Source organism: Theropithecus gelada, chromosome 15, assembly GCF_003255815.1.
Source record: "Theropithecus gelada isolate Dixy chromosome 15, Tgel_1.0, whole genome shotgun sequence".
Taxonomy (NCBI): Eukaryota; Metazoa; Chordata; class Mammalia; order Primates; family Cercopithecidae; genus Theropithecus; species Theropithecus gelada.
In genome coordinates, this window is record NC_037683.1 from 101,257,826 (window position 1) to 101,271,903 (window position 14,078).

At 42.5% G+C, this 14,078-nt stretch overlaps 1 pseudogene; it reads right to left on the reverse strand.

The window, feature by feature from the left end:
• Nucleotides 1-14,078, reverse strand: part of LOC112607760 — a 30,097-nt pseudogene that overhangs the window by 11,052 nt on the left and 4,967 nt on the right.

The window sequence follows — 14,078 nt, forward strand, 5'->3', positions numbered from 1 at the left end:
GTAATTCTTTTCATTGTTGGATTAAATTTGCTAGTATTTTGATGATTTTTATGTCTAAGTTCATAAGAGATATGGATCCATCTTTCCTTCCTTCCTTCCTTCCTTCCTTCCTTCCTTCCTTCCTTCCTTCCTTCCTCCCTCCCTCCCTCCCTGCCTTCCTCCCTCCTTTTCTCCCTCTCTGACTTCCTTCCCTTCCTCCCTTCCCTTGCTCTCTTTCTGTCTTTCCTCTCTTCTTTCTTCTGTCTTTGTCTAATTTTGGTATCAGGGTGATACTTGCCTTACACAAAGAGTGGGGAAGGGTTTTCTCTTCTATTTTTCTGGAAGACATTGTGTAAAATTGGTTTTAATTCTTCTTCAAATGTTTGGTAGAATTCACCAGTGAAACTGTCTGGGCCTGGAAACTTTCTCACAGGTGTTTTAGCTATAAATTAAATTTCTTTAATGGTTATATGATTATTCAGGTGATCTATTTTATCTCGGTTGCATTTTGGTAGTTTGTGCTTTTCAAGGAATTAGTCTGATTTTCTATATTCTTGAATGTATGGGCATAAACTTGTTCATAGTAGTCCCTTACTTTCTCTTAAATGACTACAACAGATATAGTGATATTCCATCTTGTTCTGACATTGGAGAGTTGCATATTCTCTCCACTGTTATCAGCCTTCTTAGAGGTTTTTCAATTACTTATTATATTTTTTTAATGATCCAGCTTTTGTTTCACTGATTTTCTCTATTGTTTTCCTGTATTAACTTCTTTGATTTTTGCTCTTATTATTTCCTCTCTTTCTGCTTGTTTGGATTTAATTTAGATTTTCTTTTTCTACCTTCTTCTTAAGTAGGAACTTAAGATCACTTAAGATCATTAATTTGAGATCTTTTCTCTTTTAAACATAAGCAGTTCATGCTTAAATTTCCTTCTCAGTACTGCTTTTGCTGTATTCCACAAAATTTAATGCATGATATTTTCATTTTTCTTCTTCTTCTCTGTATTTTAAATTTTTACTTGAAAGTTTTTATTGCCCCATGGATTATTTAGAATTGTGATGTTTAATATACAAGTTTGGGAATATTTTTATTGACTTTCTATTACCGATTTCTTAGTTGATATTTTGTGATCAGAGAACATACTCTAACTGTGTGTGTCTTTTTCACTTTTCAGCTCCATCAATTTTGCTTCAGTGTTTTGACGCTCTGTTGTTTGGTGCATGCACAGCTAGGTCTTCTTCGTGTATTCATCCTTTTATCATTAAGTGATATTCCTTTGTCCCTGTGTTCTTCTGTGCTTGGAAGTCTACTTTATCTGATATTAATATAGCCATGGCTACTTTTTTGAAATGAATGCTTGCATAATCATTTTACATAATTTTTTTAACCTACCTATGTCACTGCTTTTCAGTTGAGTTTCCTGTAGGCAACATAGAGTTAAGTTGTGGTTTTTTTAACCCACTATTCCAATCTCTGTTTAGTGGATTTAGACCATTTCATTTGAAATAATTATTAAAATATTAGGGCTAAAGTCTTTCATTTTACTGTCTTTTTTTCCTGTTTGTTCTCTCTGTTTCTTATTCCTGTTTCTCTTTAACTTTTTTTTTTCTCAGACAGTCTCACTCTGTCACCTAGGCTGGAGTGCAGTGGCACTGTCTCAGCTCACTGCAACCTCTCCCCAACCAGGTTCAAGTGATTCTCGTGTCTCAGCCTCCCGAGTAGCTGGGATTATAGGTGCCCACCACCACGCCTGGCTAATTATTGTATTTTTAAAAATTAGAGATGGGATTTCACCATTTTGGCCAGGCTGGTCTGGAACTCTTGAACTCAGGTGATCTGCCCCCCTTACCTCCCAGAGTGCTGGGATTACAGGTGTGAGCCACCGCACCCAGCCACACCCAGCCAACATTTTCTTTATTTTAATGAGATATATAAATATATATGTGATTTTTTAGCATATTGCTCTGGATAGTTTTCTTAGTGGTTTCTCTAGGCATTACAGTATTTATACATAAATTGTGACAGTCTACTGTCACACAAAGTGTTACCACTTCAGGTGAACTGTAGACACCTTGCTTCTTAGTTTCTTTTATCTTGCCCAGTTTTTAAGTTTAACTGTCTAAGTATTTCCTCTACATACATTAACCACCACATCAGATAGTGTTATATATTTTGTTTCACCCATGAAATATGATTTAGAAACTCACAAGGAAGATCGTCTATTTACTCCTGGTTTTGTCCATTCTGTTATTCTTTCCTTTCTGATTTCCAATTCTTCTGTTGTCATTTCCTTTCTGTTTAGAGAATTTCCTTTAGCTATTCCTTAAGGGTCAGTCTGCTAGCCACAAATTCTCTTATTTTACCTTCATCTGAACGTGTCTTTATTTCCTTGTCATTCCTGAAGGATACTTTCACCAAACATACAACTCACAATGAACAGTTTTTTTCTTCCAGTACTTGAAAAATTGTTTCTACTTCCTTCTGGTATCATGGTTCCAGAGGACTATTTGCAAGATATTGTTTCTTTGCCTTTCATTTAATTATGATATGCTTTGGCATGGGTTTTCTTGGGTTTCTCTTATTTAGGGTTCACTTAGGTAATTTAGTCTATAAGCTTAGTTCTTTTGCCATGTTTAGATAGTCTTCACCAATTATTTCTTTTTTTTTTTGTCTCTCTCTCTTTTTTTTTTTTTTTTTTTTTTTTTTTGAGACGGAGTCTCGCTCTGCCGCCCAGGCTGGAGTGCAGTGGCCAGATCTCGGCTCACTGCAAGCTCCGCCTCCCGGGTTTACGCCATTCTCCTGCCTCAGCCTCCCGAGTAGCTGGGACCACAGGCGCCCGCCACCTCGCCCGGCTAGTTTTTTGTATTTTTTAGTAGAGACGGGGTTTCACCGTGTTAGCCAGGATGGTCTCGATCTCCTGACCTCGTATCGAGACCATCCTGGCCTCCCAAAGTGCTGGGATTACAGGCTTGAGCCACCGCGCCCGGCCTTTTTTTTTTTTTTTGAGATGGAGTCTCTCTGTCACCAGGCTGGAGTGCAGTGGCGCAATCTTGGTTCACTGCAACCTCTGCCTCCCAAGTTCAAGTGATCCTCCTGCCTCAGCCTCCCAAGTAGCTAGGACTACAGGCACATACCACCACGCCCGGCTAATTTCTGTATTTTTTGTAGAGACAGGGTTATCACCATGTTGGCCAGGTTGGTCTTGAACTCTTGACCTCAGGTAATCTGCCTGCCTTGGCCTCCCAAAGTGCTGGGATTACAGGCATGAGCCATTGTGCCTGGCCCATTATTTCTTTGCAAATTTATTCAGCCCTATTCTCTTTGTCTGCTTACAAATGTTAGATCTTTTGTTATAGTCTCACAGGTCCTGAAAACTCTGTTTTTGTTTTGTTTTGTTTTGTTTTTTTAAGTCTTTTTCTCTCTGTTGTTCAGATTGAGTAATTTTTGTTGCTTTATCTCCAGGTTCATTGATTTTTTCTTCTGTCATATTCATTCTGCCATTGCACCCATCCAATAAGTCTCTTCTTTTCAACTGTTGTACTTTTCAATTCTATAGTTTTCATTTGGTTCCTTTTTATATCTTTTATTTCTTTAGTGAGACTTCATTTATTTTTTCATTTGCAAAGTATATTTGTCATTGCTCTTTCGAATGATTTTTGTATGAGGGCTACTTTAAAATTTTTGTGAGATAGTTCCAACTTTGATTCACTCTGGTATTGGCATCTGTTGATTGTCTTTTCTCATTCCATTTGAAATTTCCTGGTTCTTGGTATGACAAGTGAGTTTTGATTGTATCCTAAACATTTGGATATTATATGAGGAGACTTTAGATTCTACTTAAATCTCCTCTTCTAGCAGTCACCCTGTTTAAGTTTAGCGCATAGGTCCTGTTCCTGCTTCTGTGGGCTGTGGTTCTTTTGTGTCTTCTTTGTTTATTTGTTTGTTTTTGTTTTGAGACTGAGTTTTGCTCTTGTTGCCCAGGCTGGAGTGCAATGGCATGATCTTGGTTCACTGCAACCTCTACCTCCCAGGTGCAAGCGATTCTCCTGCCTCAGCCTCCCAAGTAGCTGGGACTACAGGCACCCGCCACCACGCCCAGCTAAGTTTTTGTATTTTTAGTAAAGAAGGGGCTTCACCGTCTTTGCCAGGATGATCTCGATCTCCTGACCTCAGGTAATCCGCTCACCTGAGCCTCCCAAAGTGCTGGGATTACAGGCGTGAAGCACCACGCCCGGCATGTGGGCTGTGGTTCTAATGACAATAGAGTTTTCAAAGCTCCTGCAGTGCTGTTCTTGTCCGTGTCCTTCCCTTGGTCCAAGCTGGTGTAGTGCACTTCCCCGGGACTCTGGGTGTCAGCAGGAGATACCAGCACATGGGCCGAGAGTGCCTTGCTCATTTGCTCTCGGCCATCTGGTGCCAGCTTTCATTGTCCAAGCTAGTGTAAGTGCACTTCCCCAGGACTCTGGGTGTCAGCAAGAGATACCAGCACATGGGACAAGAGCCCCTTCCTCACTTGCTCTCAGCCATCTGGTGCCAGCTTTTGTCATCCGTGCAGGTGAAAGGGAACCTGAGGCATCAGAAAAAGATCTCTGCCTGTCCCACTGTGGGAGGAAAGCCCCTGTCTGGGCTGCCTGTGCTCTGGGGTGAGGGGACTGTGATCACATGGGCCTGTGTCACCTTCTACCACTGGGTGAAAGAGGTATGAACAGGCAAATTAAAAATGCAAAGTCAAGATGTGTTCAGAAAATGAAATTTTCTTGTCTCTCTCTCTGCTAAGAGGAATCAATTTTATATTTTAGCTTCGTTTTCGTTCTTTAGTCACTTTCAGTTTTAAAATGCTGTCTCGTTCAGAGAGCTTTTCTGCCAGATCTAATCACTGTCCCCTTATTCTTGATGCTCCTGAGGGAGTCTTCTCCCGCTCTTGGTTCTTCCCCTCCTTCCTCCTGGTGTATGAAACGCCCATTGCTCATTAGCAGAGGGCAGGGAGGGCCGCTGGGCTCCTGCAATCAGGCACATGTCTGTGGTCCCCTTCCTCAGCCTGAGATCCCCAGATTCAGCAGTATCCAAGGCTGGCTCCTCTGTGTGTGGGTCACTGGGTGGCCCTGGGACTCCCTCATTTCTCCTACAGGTTCCATCCTGCACAGAATTTCCCCAGCCCCAGCTCCCTCCAGCCCCTACCCCTCTTTGCTTGTGTGTGTGACCTATTGTGGGCTGGCACATGGACCATGTTCCCAGGCCTTTTCTACCTCAGCCTTTGGAGCATATGATTACGGAAGTCTTTGCCCTGTCATGGGGACCTGCACAGATACTTTCCTTGGCAACTGGTATCCTCAGCTCCGCTGCTGCTCATCTCTCTCCTGACTTTCTCCCGTGCCCTGGCAGAACTTTTTGCCAAATAATTCACATCCAAGAAGCAAACCCTAGCCACTCTTCCCATAATCTTGTGTCTCCCTAAACATCATTCTGCCTCCTTCGCAAATACCTCAGGTTCACTTTATTTCCTTTCTGCTCTTCCTGATTGTTCTTATATCTTCTCCCTCCCGTCTCTCTCCCTCCCTCCCTCAATGATTAGACATTGTCAGGTAAAGGTCAAGACTGGTAGATCAGTTGGAGTCACTGCCACATTGCCTCAAAAGCTGCACCTGAGGCCTCCACCAGTACTGAGTGACCATCCTGCTCCCACAGCCTCTTCAGTTTTCCATTTAAAAGTGCATTTCTTGCCATCTCCACTTCCTCCCTGTTGACGAAAGATAGCCCTCCTGGGTCTCTCAGGCCACTGCCCGTCACTCTGATTTCCACAAATGCCAAGCCGTGATCATGCTTTATCTGAGCCTTTTCTCAGGGCTGTTCGCAGCAGGCAACCTTGAGGGATGGGGTAATGCCTCTCTCTGGACAAAGAGGAGGTCTGTTCGCTGCTTGCTATTAAAGTGATGGATTTCTCATGTTCATATTCTTCTCATACAACTTACTTCATGTGCCAGTGTCATCTGGATGCTCCGGACCGGCTCCATAGGAACCTGGGGTACAAGAAAAACGAACACAAACACGCAAATGCTAAAATGAAGCAGAAACTCAGTCATTTGGGTGAGGTTAGAGGAATACTTTCCTGCCCCTGAACGATCCATATTAACATTTTCCTATACAGTACCAGATGCTTAGGTAATTGCTTGCCCTCTCCCCTGCTCTTTTTTGCTTTGACTTTGTATTTTTAGCTCAGAAGCCTCCCGCTGACGAGAACAATATGGCACTAAGGAGATTAAAACTTTGACGTGATAAATACTTGGGACTTGAGACCTGTTCTCAGAAGGTACATTATCTCCATTCAAATTGCCCAGGAAGTCTTGTGCAATGATACACATTTTAGCATCTCTTTCAATGCCTGCTCTTATGTCTGATAATATGAAGAAAGCTATATCTAACATAACAAGCTGCTTCCTCTTCTATCCCTGGCTCCTCCCAAGGGACATGAAGAGATGCTAGAAAAATACAAGGGGGGAAAGAACCTTGGCTCTGAGTCAGAACAGGAAAAAAAACAAACATGGAGAGGAAGAAACCCTGAAAATAAGCCTAAGGACCTCAGCACCCACTATAAAAAAAAAAAAAAAAAAGTCTGGAGAGGGGACTGGACTGCAGCTTTCTTAACACTAGGCTCCAAATGGCACATTCACTTCTGCTGCTAAGTCACTACTGGTCACCTATCTGCACTGGCAGGGGGTGGGGGAGGGTGGTGGTGGGGGTGGGAATGTTGAGCTGTGTGCCCAGGAAGCAGAGAAAATGGGGTTTTGTTGGACAGCTGGCAGGCTCTGCCATGGTGGAGGAGGAGGAGATATCTGAATCAAGTCTTATTATTTTTCTCTTTCTGAGTCACTTGATCTTTTTTAGAAGATGCCCAAATTATCTTCTCTTTATTTTTGAAGTCTAATTGCTTTACCAGGGTATGGCTGAGTGATGACTTTTCTATATCATTTTCCTCCCTAACATGGTGCACTTTTTAAATCTGCAGATTTGATTCTTCTCTCATTTCAAGAAAAATTTTTGAATCATCATCCTAAATACTTATATGTTACATTTGTTTAGTCCTCTTCTATAGGCACAGAAATCCATTTTTTAAAACAAATACACTTACAAGATTTACTGTTATCACAAGGTCACATTCCTGTAGAATATAGAAATATGTGTAGCTTTCAGTTTACTAAGTCTGCATTTTTTGTTTTTAAAGAGAAGAGGTCTTGCTCTGTCACCCAGCCTGGAGAGCAGTAATGTGATCATAGCTCACTACAGTCTCTAACTCCTGAGCTCAAGCAATCCTCCCATCCCAGCTTCCTGAGTGGCTGGAACTATAGGGGCATAACACCATTGCCCAGGCTGGTCTCAAGCTCCTGGCTTCAAGCATTCCTTCTGCCTTGACCTCCCAAAGTGCTGGGATTACAGGTATGACCAATACACCCAGCCAAGTCTGTGTTTTCCAAATTGCAGCCTGTGACTCATGATGGGGTCATGAAATCTATTTAGCGGATTGTAATCTGCTGGATTGGTTTCCTATTGTTGCATAACAAATTATGACAAAATGAGCAGCTTATAACAACACATATTTATTATCTCACAGTTTCTGTAGGTCAGGAATCTGCAAACAGCTTTGCTGGGTCCTTTGTTCAGGGTTTCATAGGGCTGCAATCAAGATGCCATCTAGGCTCCATTCTTATCTGGAGGCTCAACTGGGGAAGAATCCACTTCCAAGCTCATTCAGGCCTTTGACAGAATTTATTTCCTTGTGGCTGTATAACTGAGGGCTTCTGCCTTTTTTTGACTGTTGGTGGGAACCCACCCTTGGTCCTAGAGGCTGCCCACAGTTGCTGGAGGCCATCCACAGTTCTTTACCACATGGGCGTCCTCAATGTGGCACTCCATTCACTGAGCCAGCAAGGAGGCTCTCTCACTCCAGTCTGATGACATAATATAGTCCTGGGAGTGGCATATGATCACCTTTGCTGGTCCTATTAACCCACAGGAGCATAAGTCACTGGTCCTGCCCAGAGTTGAGGGGAGGGGAGTATCCAAAGGTGTCAACACCAGTAGGTACAGTTCATTGAGGATCATCTTAGGGTCTTGTCACCCCATCTGTATTTAGAAAATAGAATAGGATTATGTAGAAGATACCAGAACGTATCCCTTGTAATAAGAGTATGTATTTCTAAACAAAAATTGTATTTAGTAATGTAAATTGTGTGTGTGTGTGTGTGTGTGTGTGTGTGTGTGTGATGAAAAATGTATTTCTTACCAAATGGTCTAGAGCAAAATAGTCTGAGAGCCCCTGACCTGGGAGGTTTTCTTGCAAACACTGAAGATAAGACTGCTTTTGAATTGTACACCGCCCTGGTGCTACCTGGCTTGCTGCCTCTGTTCAGTGTGCTTTCATGGCAACCAAGACGCAAATGTTCTCCAGCCTGCTCTACTGTATTTCCGCCGGTAGTTGTAGTAGCCATCACAGTTCTTGAATTATCAAAAAACTTAAATCAATGTCATAACTTCCTCTAAAGTTTTTTTACCAGCTCCTCCCATGAGCTCCCACGCCATGCTGGATCTGCACACCGTAGGGACCGCCTTCTTGCTTGTGCCTTTTCCCTGCTCCCCAGCTGTGTACAAGGTCTGGTCCTGTTGTGTGCTCAGGTTTACGAGTTTCCCCTGCCCTTGGCGGCCCTGCTTCAAGCATATTGAAGTTTGGCATTAGAGATGTTCTCTTATTAACACCAAGATTGCCATTTCTGTTCTTAGTCTCCATGTTATTTTCTTATGGTTTAAGAGAAAAGAGGGGTCTGAGAAGTCCTTACTTTGCCATCTTCAAGTCCTGCTCACCTGAGGCAGCTCTGAGGCTTTGAAATAAGTCCCATTATCCTCCCACTACCTCTGAAGCCTCCCTGCGGCCACTCTCACAGGCAGTGAGGCCTGGATATGGCACGTCCTCAATGTCTTCCCTGCCTTCTTGGGTGGTGGCCACCTCAGGATGGGGAGCTCAGCTGGGAATGGGCACAACCTTGACTGCCCTACGAAGACTCCTATTTCTTCTGCAGTTTGGTTACAGTTTGTGTCAGAGATGTTTATTGCTGTGGTTTTGGACTCGGTTTCCTGTGGCCTGCCATGGGGGGCCTTCGTTTCCACCTGAGTTGGCCCTTATGGTTCAATCCCTCCAGAGCTGTAGCTGACATCTCACCTCCTTCCTGAGATCTATCCTCCTCCCCCGACCCCCACCATCTCTCCTACTTTTGGGGATTTTTGTTTGTTTTGTTTTTGAGACAGGGTTTGCTCTGTCACCCAGGTGAGAGTGCAGTGGTGTGATCATAGCTCACTGCAGCCTCGACCTCCTGGCCTTAAGCAGTCCTCCTGCCTCAGCCTCCCAAGTAGCTGGGACTACAAGCATGTGTCACCACGCCTGGCTAATTTTTAAATTTTTTATAGAGATGGGGGTCTCACTGTGTTGCCCAGGCTGATCTCAAACTCCTAGGCTCCAATGATGTTCTAGCCTCAGCCTTCCAAATGTTGAGATTACAGATGTGAGCCACTGCGTCTGGCCAAAGGGATTGTGTGGTTTTTGTTTCTCATTTTTCTTCCCTTCTGTTAGGTTTCTGTCTATTCATGAGAATTATTAGATCTTTGTGATTTTAATAATTTTGCCTTTATTTTCCCCCCCCAACCTTGAAGAAATGAAAGTGGTGAGCTCAGAAGATCCCAATTACCTCTCCCTATACCTGTCCCTGCAGTCGGAATGAAGGGCGTCTCCTTCCTAAGGTTTTCTTTGTGTCTTCCCTCATCTTCCTCTCTGTCTCAACAACGTGTGTTGGCAACAGTCAATGTCATTACTTCCTCTAAAGTTTTAAATATCAGTGAAAATTCTCAAGATTTTGTTCACCCACTTCTTTCCCCTTATTTGGGGGCGTGTTCTGAGGCTAGGTACTTCTGCAAACCAAGTCAGGCTGTTCCGCTTCTTTCTTTCTGTGAGCACCGCTCTGCAGCGATCATGGCCATAAAGTTTCCTCTCTCATCATTGGCCGAGGGATGAGAGCTCATGTGTGTGCACATGCGTATGTGTGCTTCTCGTTTCTTTTCTCTGTTGTTCATTTTGTCAGACGTTGTAGAGATAACCCTACAACCATCTCTCAGCTTTCTTTTCCTGGAAGTTGTAGATGTGATTTTCTAGATTTTATATATATTTAATATATGTTATATATTATATATGTTATATATTTAATATATACTTTATATATAATATATGTTATATGTATTAAATATATATCTTTATATATGTATATATTTTTTTGAGACAGAGTTTTGCTCCTGTCACCCACGCTGGAGTGCAATAGCACGATCTGGGCTCACTGTAACCTCCAGCTCCTGGGTTCAAGTGATTCTCCTGCCTCAACCTCCCAAGTAGCTGGGATTACAGGCACGTGCCACCATGGTCGGCTAATTTTTGTATTTTTAATAGAGATGAGGTTTCACCATGTTGGTCAGGCTGGGCTCGAACTCCTGACCTCAGGTGATCCACCTGCCTCAGCCTCCCAAAGTGCTGGGATTACAGGCATAAGCCACCGCACCCAGCCTATGGTATAATATTTTTAAGGAGTTTTCTTTTCTAAAAGTGCCACAGACCCATCCTTGCCTGTGGAAGTGTTTCAGCACACCACCACATGCATGACCTAAAATTAGCTATGCCCCAGAAGACCCTCTTTCATGCCCAAGTTGGAAACTGTGCAACACTAGGTGTGATGCGGTCTTTCCTGATTTCTTCTCCTTTCTCTCTCTCCCATCATCCGTGCTTCAGCCTTTACCCTTTTCCTAAAAGGGAAATGGAAAAGCTCAATTATGCAAATAAATGCAGCACAGACTGATGCTACAGCCAAATTCAATTAGCATTACTTCAGGGGAACAAAATCAGTTTTAGGTGAAAAACAAACAAACGAAAGTTCCAGGAAGAGAAAGAGCTACTTAACAAACGAGCAAAGAAATTGTTTGTGGCACAATCATTTTAATCTTGTGAGCACCTGTCTCCGCAGCGTGCTGTCCAAATAAGGTCAGATTCGATTTGCTTCTTGAGGCGACCCACACTGTTCATTTTAAACATCTCAATGCAGTGGCCATCAGGAACAGCTGCAGCTTTGCTGGTGGGGTCTTAGCAAGAAAGGGCCTTCATGCTCACAAACCCACCATTTCAAGAAAGAAAAAGATAAAACACAAACAAAATCACAGCTGTAAGAGCTACATTTGTGGAATGATAAGAAAACCGCTTTTCTGGCACTTAGCCACTGCAGGGCTCTGAGGGATGAGGTGAACAAACTGAACAGGAATCCAATGTTTTCCCAGGTGACAAGAGTGTAAGGCTGCTATAGGCAAGGAGATTGCATGAGTTCCAATGATTAAGCTAAGCTTTCATTTTGATTTGTGCAAAATCAGGAAAAATTAATAAGCACAGGATGTTCTCATGAAGCTGATATTGAAACATAAAAGTAGGTGTGCTGCATACTTCACACCACAGCAAACCCTCCCTTTTTGAGTTATTAGGTTTTGGGGACATGGGGTGGGTGGTGCTCTGAGACACTCAGTGATCGCTTTCAGAAACCAGATTCTAATGAGTATTTTTAACTAGTATCTAGTATTCACTCTGCAAATATTTTTGCCGTATAATAAATAAGTCACCGTTCAAGTGACAGATAACTAGCTATACAGATGACAGGACACCATATGGTGGTTACAAGACAGAATTTAAAATCTTAAAGGACAAAACACTCATATTCATTTGCAGCAATTAACTAGGGGACCGAGACCATCTGCTGTGACTCATTAGTTCCCCAAGGACACTTACACAATGGTAAGTTTCACATTGGTTTATCTTGGTTCCCATAGTTCAAGCAAGAAAATAATACTTTCCACAGTTTCTGATTCCCTAGTAATGTTACAGCACTGTTTTTACCACTCTTCTGTGTGGTCATTCAGTAACTTAGCCTTCTTTTGTAATGTATAGATCCACCCATCCCCAGGGTTTAGTTTTCTCTGGTATCCAAATGGCAGAGGGGAAACAGAGTCTGGAGAAGGAGGCCAGGCACAGTGGCTCATGCCTGTAATCCCAGCACTTTGGGAGGCCAAGGTGGGCGGATCACCTGAGGCCAGGAGGCCAGTTACCAGCCTGGCCAACATGATGAAACTCCACCTCTACTAAAAATACAAAAGTAGCTGGGCATGGTGGTGCACACCTGCAATCCCAGCTACTCAGGAGACTGAGGCAGGAGAATCACTTGAACCCGGGAGGCGGAGGTTGTGGTGAGACAAGATTGTGCCGTTGTACTCCAGCCTGGGCAACAAGAGCAAAACTCTGTCAAAATTTAAAAAAAAAAAAAAAAAAAAAGGAAATTCTGACACATGCTACAACAACATGGATGAAACCCGAGGACATTATGTTCAATGAAATAAGCTAGTTACAAAAAGATAAATACTGTATGAATCCACTTATATGCGGTACCAAGAGTAGCCAAATTCAGAGAGATAGAAAGTAGAATGGTGATTGCCAAGGGCTGGGAGAAGAGGGAATGAGGAGTTATTGTTTAATGGGTACAGAGTTTCAGATTTGCAAGACAAAAAGAGTTCTGATGACTGATGAATGTACTTATTGAACTGTATGCTTAAAAATGGTTAAGGGGGGGCTGGGTGAGGTGGCTCATGCCTGTAATCCCACCACTTTGGGAGACCAAGTTGGGCGGATCACCTGAGGTCAGGAGTTCGAGATCAGCCTGGCCAACATATCAAAAAATAAAAAAAATTAGCCAGGCGTGGTCGTGGGCACCTGTAATCCCAGTTACTCAGGAGGCTGAGGCAGGAGAATCACTTGAACCCAGGAGGTGGAGGTTGCAGTGAGCCGAGATTGTGCCACTGCACTCCAGCCTGGGCAACAGAGTAAGACTCTGTCTCCAAAAAAAAAAAAAAAAAAAGTTAAAGTGGTAAAATTTATGTTATGTGTATTTTACCATAATTAAAAAAAATTTTAAATGGCAGATGTAATCACAAAGCAAAACCTAATGTATATGTAATATGTAAAAAACAGATCTAAAATAAACTAACTGAAACACTAAAATAATAGATGGGGCTGGGTGTGGTGGCTATGCTTGTAATCCCAGCACTTTGGGAAGCTGAGGCAGGCCCTTCACTTGAGGTCAGGAGTTCGGGGCAAGCCTGGGTAACATGGCTTATCTCTACTGAAAATACAAAAATTAGCCGGGCATGGTGGCATGCCTGTAATCCCAGCTACTCCGGAGACTGAGGCAGGAGAATCACTTGAACCCGGGAGGTGGAGCTTTCAGTGAGCAGGAATCACACCACTGCACTCCAGCCTGGGCAACAGAATGAGACTCCATCTCAAAACAAAAAACAAAAAAACTAAGAAACCTAAAATCAGCTAAAATATATAAAAAAATATTAGAATACCTAGTAAATAAAATAGATAATTTTCTAGGAAAAATAAATGGAAATTATTTAGAAAATATTAACAATTCGAGTATCAAAAAATAATGAGAGAATGGTTTCAAAAGACTACCCCCATGGGGAGAAAAGAGCACAGATGGTTTTACAAATAAAGTCTACCGATCTTTAAGGTTGAGGTAAACCAAAGATATTTAAGTGGTTTCCAAAGCACAGGGGGAAATGGGAAACATAAAATTTTTATGTAGTCAGCATAATGCTAACACCAAATTCTGAAGTGGATAGTCCTAAGAAATAATCTCATAAGCAATCTGAAGTAAAATTACTAATGCAGAAATTCAAAGTAAAATATTAGGAAATGGAATCCAGCAGCATTTTATATCATGATCAATTGTCTTCCTAAGTAGAATACAAGGATGGCTCAATACTAAAAATCTATCAATAAAATTGATCATATTTATAGATAAAATTAGAAAAACATGATCATCTCCATAGATATTGAAATAAGATGCCGGGCGCGGTGGCTCAAGCCTGTAATCCCAGCACTTTGGGAGGCCGAGACGGGCGGATCACGAGGTCAGGAGATCGAGACCATCCTGGCTAACACAGTGAAACCCCGTCTCTACTAAAAA